The sequence below is a fragment of the Haemorhous mexicanus genome, chromosome 7, assembly GCF_027477595.1.
Source record: "Haemorhous mexicanus isolate bHaeMex1 chromosome 7, bHaeMex1.pri, whole genome shotgun sequence".
NCBI lineage: Eukaryota > Metazoa > Chordata > Aves > Passeriformes > Fringillidae > Haemorhous > Haemorhous mexicanus.
The window spans coordinates 24041990-24049326 of NC_082347.1; positions in this window are offsets into that span (position 1 = coordinate 24041990).

Below are 7337 nucleotides of genomic sequence, written 5' to 3' on the forward strand. Positions count from 1 at the left end.
TGGATGTAGTCTGAGGCCCACTCTGGCAGGGGCTGTGTGTGCTCCTGACCCAGAGCCAAGGGGGAAGGAAGAGGTGTCCTAGCCATGAGTTCAAAGTACAAGCGAGGCATAGAGTGATTCATGGATGTGTGCAGGGAAGGGCATGGCAGTGATGTCTGAGAGGAGGCTCAGGCACTGGCAATAAGCAGCCCCAACCAGCCCTGGCCATGAGCATGGAAAGCTCCTGATTGTGTCTGTCCAAGAACATGATGCCAAGAGTCTTAACGATGAGCAAGCCTAACTTTTCATGTTTAAAAGGAACACATAAATCCCCAACCCCCAACAAATACAGCCAAGCCTCTAGTTACCTTATCATGTTTTGGTTTACCAGTAGATATCAGTCAGTGCTACTCACAACCCTTTGCACTTACAGTCCATTCTCTTCCGTTTTCAATGGACAGAAATAAATCTTTCATTTGTTTTACTGAAAGAAACTGAGATACAGAAACATTTCCTTCGTGGTGACAGAGAAAAGACAGAAGAAGAATCCATGGATTCCAACAGGTAATTGACGATACTAGACCCTCACACTTCAGGACTTGTTGCAAGCTTTATCTATCTCCCTTTTACAACCTGTAAAAAGGGTTTGTATAGGTTTTGTTCATTTTTTTCAGTCCCGTGAAAAGCTCCTAGTGAGTGCTATTATTAGCCTGGAGCTGCTGCTACCTGGTCAGACTTTAGCACCGAAGGTTGTTAGCTGGAGGCTGCCCTGCCCCGGTATGTTTTACAGACACGCCCTAACAGGAGTCCTTGTCCTTACAAATAAAAGAGCAACATCAGGAAACAACTATCAGCATTCAGAGTTTATCAGCAACTACTGAAAAGGCGATGGGAGTAGCCCGCACCTGATAATCTAGTTGATTACAAACCCAGATGATGTGCCATCCTTTTGCTGGTCGCACAAACCCTAACTCCAGGTCTCCAAATATGAAAGCAATGAGCCTGGGAGTGGAGAGCAGTAAAGGTAGAAGGAATTTCATTGAGTGCCAGGTTCCCATCCCCGGGCTCAGAGGTTAAGGGATATGATAACGTGAATGTGCCAGGTTTTGGAGAGACATGGCACAGTTCAGGCCCTTTTTGAGAGGTGGCAAATGCCAGGCGTAGCCCATTGCCAGCCAGCCATGCTGTACACATGCCAGGCACTCAGGCAGATGACAGAAGGGTGGCAGCCCCGCGGGGTGCCGTGAGATAAAGCCCTGCCTAAAGAGTGCTGAAGGAGGAGTGCAAAAGTTCAGTTGACAAAACAATGGCTGTTCAGCCATGGGTCTCCAGCCTGAATCAGCCAGCTTTGACGAGGTGTGCCATAGCAAGTTACCTAGAGAGCCTGTGTGCATGGCAGTAACAGGGCTCTACGGCAGAGGATGTCCCAAACAGCTCTGGATGGTGCTGTTTCCTGGCCACTGCCATCCTCAAATGTTATGAGTAAAAAGAGTTACTTTTTTTTTTTAAAGTGTTGCAGAATTACAAGTGAAGTTGAGAGTTGATAGCTGGCCTGCTGGCCGAGGAAGGTTCTTTGTTAGCAATCACCTGTTAAGTATCAAGTTGTTAACCATCTATTGTTGAGAATTCTCCTTTCTCAGTACCACCCTTGCCTGCTGCCAGGAGGATGGCATCAACCCCCCTCCCCGGACAGTGGGAAGGGAGGAGACCTCAGGGATCTATGCAGATTATCTCAAACCCAGAGTGCAACAGGAGAAAACCCCCACCACACTTACCGAAAAAACCCCAAGAGTGGCGAGCCAATATAGAATTAAGAGATCAAAGTAGTGTCTGGACATCAGGGGCAAGAGTCCAGAGCTTCCAGAGATGCTGAAAACTTTGGTTGTCCCTCGCCCTAACCACAGAGTACATCAGCTATGGCCAGGAGCCAGGATGGGACTGTTACTACTGTAACACGAAATATATATATCTTGTGTAAATACTTGTTTTTGTGGCAAGAGTATTCTCATGTCTGCCTCCGAGTAGATAGAGCTGTCCTTTTCTCCTTCTGAAGTCCACTTTAGGGAGTGACAACACCTTGTCGGGCCTCCCTAGCTTGAAGTGATTGCTTTTTTAGTTAAGGCTTCCAAAAGGAGAAATCTCCTGGGCTGTTAATTTCATCAGGTGATGCCAATAGTTACTCTGATGGTTCACTCACTTTTAGGTGTCAGAAGGCACATCAGCCTTAAAAAAGAGCCACTCAGAGCAAGATGCAAAGCAGTAACTTGAAGGTGGCTTTGCTTGTGCTGTCTGAGAAGGGACTGGAAAGCCATCCCAAGTGATTATTTCCATTGGCTGTGAGTCTCCATGGGGTACCCTTCTGCAAAAAGCATCAGAAATAATAGTAAAGGGCAAGCTCAGAGAGAAAAACTCCATGTCCGTGCACACACACACCTGCAGATATATTGCTGGAATGTTGCAAACCACCCAGGTTGTTCAGATATGTTTGGAATTCATTGAGAGAGCAGGCTTTGAAAGCACATACAAAGACTTCTGGAACAGACAAAAAGGGCAGAGCTTCTTCTAAGTTTCCTGCAATTGAGAAGTGTTACAGCAACAAGAGATGGTGGGCTTTCTGAACCTTTCAGGAATACTGCCTCTTCTGCCTCAAAGAGTTTTATTCTGTTCAGGCCCAGGAGAGGCCATGCCACCAGCAGGCATTCTTTACCGTGAAGAGAATAGGATGACCTTACTGTAAAACAGAACAGATTGTACTTGCTTCTGTTCTCTTACCAAATACTTATGAGGAAGGAGAGATGTGCCCAAAGGAACTGTTCAGCATTTGGACACGAGGACCTATGTCCAGGGGCTGTGGTCAGGCTCCTTGTCATGACACAGAACAAGGAACATCAGCTAGAGACCTGTCGTGTCTCCTCCATCCTTAGCCTGGTGACCATGGGTTGTTTATGAATGTGTCCTTTCACAAGCTTCAGGAGATGACAGTGATCAATTTCTTGCCCTGTCCCTCTCCTGTGAGTCATTAAAATTTACTCATAGCCCCTTGTCTCCCACTCTGAGTGCCTGGAGGAGCTACCCCTAGATGTGCTGCTAATGAGATGAGAAGCTAAGCTCAGTGTCATCAACACTTGCCACTTCTGGTGTTCTACACCCAGACTGTCATTTACTCTCCATTCATACCTACCTTGGCATTTCTGTTGTGACTCTACCCCCCCTGCCTCTCCTGATTACTGAAAACTACCGCCAGGCCTAGGACACCTCACCTAGGTGTCCTAGGTGACAGCTCCGGTGTGACTCTGGGCTCCCTCTGCCCCTTTTGTGTGCACTTGTCATCTCCACTTACACAGCCATTTCCAATGTAGGAGAGAAAAGTTTAGTCTGGAGAGGAGAAGAGCAACACAGTCAGAAAACCTGAGCTGCCCTTGTCAAGACAAACTCCAAACTTTTAACTGAAAAAGCCAAATATAGAGATGAGTTGGAACATAGTAGAACATAACCAGAGAGGCCAGATGGAAGGTGAGTACAAAGAACTCTGGCATAAGTAGCGTAAGAGTGTTCTGCTTTTTCCTGTGGCATTACAGGGTGAGTTGTGCAATGAAGTGCTTCCTTCTCTTTGTTGTCCTCTTTGTTACTGCCTTCATGTTCAAGACAAAAATCCAAACATTTAATCTGGCTTTCTGTTTTGGGTTATCTTTGATAACACTTCCTACCTGGTGATTCCCTGTTTTTCTTCCTCAATTTACTTGTTTATAAATGTGATTTTCCTGCAGTCTGCATCAGGGTAGGGGACAATGGAGATTTCTGAGCCCTTACACTTTTTCTTTCACCTACTCTCATGCTCTGCCCTGTGTCATGGCACAGTAGCTCTCTGTCGAGGTCATAGAGCACTAGTGGGGCTCTAGGAAGGCACAAAAAAAGGGACGAGTTATGGATGAGACAGAGCTAGTTTTCTACCTCTCCCTCTCCAGAATGCAAAGCTGTTTGCTATAATGATATCTCACACTCTTACAGTTGTGTACAGTCCCTTGAGGGAAGAATACTCTGCAACTCTGGGTGTACAGCACCTACTGCAAAAAAAAAGTCTGAATGTGTTTAGGGCTGCCACAATAAATCCTAATGGCAGCAGTTCAGGCCTTGGGAGTGGATAAAAGTTAAACAGTTTTTAGGAATGTCTCGTAGGGCCGCCTGGACTTTGCTCCTGAGGAAGGAGATGAAATGCCTACGTAACAATGTGTATGTCAACATTCATGTCTAGCAAGAGAACTGACCTCTGCAGAGCTGAGTTGGGACAGATAAAACACACTTTAATCCTGTTAGCCTCCTGCAGGCACTGAGGCCCTCAAAAGGGAAGCAGAAGGATGGAGTGCCCACCTCCCTGACTCACAAATAGCAAGACAAATTGTACTTGAAGGAGTCCTGCACAGGAGCTTGGGTTGAGTGTGGGAAATTGTACTGGGTATTGTGTGTTGTGGCCTCAGTGCTTGGTCTGAAGTCCTACACCTTGTCCTAAAGGCTTGAGAATACTATAGGGGCACTCATGACTGGTGTCTCTCCCAAACCTGCTTGGCTAGAGAGGACATGGGAGCTTTCTTTCTCCTTCACAGGCTCCTGAACACATTACTAACAGCAGTGAGTAGCAGCAATAAAAATCTCAGCACATTTATGATGTCATCTTTTTAAGTCCTGAAGAGATGTTATGGTGGTTTAGATGCACTAGGCGCTTTATCTATGACATCCTTGGCTAATTACTTGCTTTACCAGAAATTACATAATTGTGTTGGTCCTATATTTTAATTATTCATTATTTCTGTCAGAATGAAGCCCATGATATATCTCAGTGTAGTGCATTAGTTAAATACTGATTTCCTTTACTCCTAGATTTCCTTTACTATTAGATTTCCTTGAACCCTTTCTTATCTTTAACCAATTAAGGATTTAGTGCTACTATGAATTCAGATAAGGGATAAATAATTAACAAAACTTGACAGAGTCAGATTTCTTCTACATAATCTTGCAAGTCTTGCAAAAGTCAACTTCCCCAAGGCAAGCAACACTTTAAGGGAGGCTAGTCAGCACTAGCTTTGACATGATGAGCAATCAGGGTGGAAAAAGGACAATGAGTTTTTTTGTGCCTAGAGTGCTAAATTTTTAGGTGCACCAGATTCAGTACATGTGTACACATCTGTACAGGGTGTGTCTATTGGAGTGGTTTACTGGAGCTTCTGGAAAAGAAGAGCCCAGAAAGTATCACTGAAGTACCTTGTCTGATATTGCTATCTTCTGCATTGATCTCAGAGCTGCTTTTATACAGTGAGCATTGGGATCTGCTTATTAATGCACTCAGCAGAGAAGGCAATAGAACTAATCATTGTACATTTCCTCCTGGACATATTTCTTATGCACCCTCTGGCTGGTTCAAGTCCCTGAAATATTCTATGAGCTTTATGAAATTCAGCATTAGATAGGATTAAAAAACACCCTGGATCCTCAGGTCAGTGACAGCAGCATGCTAAGAAAGCAGTGGAGAAGCAGCAGGACTCCTCAAAGCCTCACTCTCTGCTAGATCCCTTCCTCCATGCCCAGGATAGTATCATGGTCTCTCCTGCTCTGCAACCCTGTCGTGGCAGCCAAGTCAGAGGCTCAAGGCAGCAGGAGCTAAGGAGAAAAAGCAAAGATCTCAACACTGTGCTAAAACCTGCATGAGATCTGAAACATGACCCAGGCTGTTCTTTCCTTGCTATAACAACATGTCAGTTCAAAGGTTGTAGCATTATTTGCTTAATGTCACTCAGTAGATGCACTAGGGCATTGTAGCTTGGTGCTTTCTCGGACTTTACACTGGGCTAATGCTTTTGGTGTCCTTCTGTGAAGACCACATCCTCTAATCTGCAGTAAAGCCTGACAGTTTACAGGGCAAATGCCCCTCTCAGTGGATGAGGAGCACAAAGCAGCTCTGGCATACCCACCAGCCTACAGAGTGGGGAGCAAGAGAAAAGTACAGTAACATCAGGGTGTCATCTGGCTTGTTGTATTTGCCTTAAATAACTACAGCCCTGGCCACTGTTTTCTATCCCTGTACTGACAGATACCCCCCTCAGTAACAGTATGAGCTAGATTAACTGGATTAGTAACATGATACAGTTGAAAAATACTCCTAAGTGGGGTGGGAGGTAAAATAGGCTCTCCTTGAAGAAGCCTAGAAGACTGCTGCTTGAAGAAAGGGCTAGAGAAAAGCGAGGGGCTCCAGCTAGATCCTGTATTTGGCAGATTTAGTTCCTCCCAATATCTGGGGTCTCTGCTTATTTCTTTGTCATTGGGATGAGTTTAGGCACAGGGGACAGAAAAGTGGATTATTCATTCCATGAAGTGTGGGAGGAGCTGTACTGTTTCCCAAAATGACCAGCATGAAGGCACCTACCACCTTTGTCTGAGGAGCAGATGTGCAACTGAAGCTGTCAAAAATAACCTGAACTTTTAAATTGTGCTCCTCAAGTGAGTGTTCTCCTGCACCACTGTGCAGGCACTATGTGGAGCAGCAAGTTCATGACTCAGAAAATGCTCACCTTTGTTCCCAAGCACACAGGCTCTGTTTGTCTCACTGTTCCAGGCACATGACAAGAGAAGATTGCCTCTGCAGCTTGTTGAAGGGTAGTGAGTATTTGGGATTGAAATATTTTTGGAGACACAGATGTGCATGTTTGGTGAAACACTAGGGCAAAAGTCTTCAATGTGGGCAGATTTTCCCCAAAAGAGGAAGTTAAATCACATAGGAAACATGAACTCAAGTCCACTTCTGACCCATAGAGTGACTGAAGACAGCATTCAGCAAGCCTATAGCAAAACCTGCTCTTCTGAGAGATCTTTAGGGCTATTTCAATACCCCCATAAACCCACCTGCTGACTCCTGTCAGTCCTGCAGAGCAATGCAGCTTCATAGGATGTGGGTGTCCTCTGCCTAATGCATCAATGGCATTGAGTGTATCAGCACACCCAGAGGAGGCAGGTGTTGGAAAAGGGAGAGGTGAGCCTTTGGAGTTTTCATTATTGTTGATTGGATAGATAGAGGTCTATTTTAGCCTAGCTGAGCCTTAAATTGATCAAGCAAAAGACGTAGTTAGAAAAAAAAGCAATGCTGTACAGAGCTGCAGAGGGCAGTCAAACCGGAGGCAATTAATACGACTTGACAGCTTTGCCATAAATTGTATTTGTAAACCATAAAATTGGGCTTTTCCTGCACTCATAGTATTAAGGTACCTGGGGAGACAGCCCTTATTTGTAAAGACAATAGTGCTTGAGAATGGGAAGACAAGAAGGCTTGACCACAAACTGAAGGAAATCCGATATTCCGGATTTCACACGTT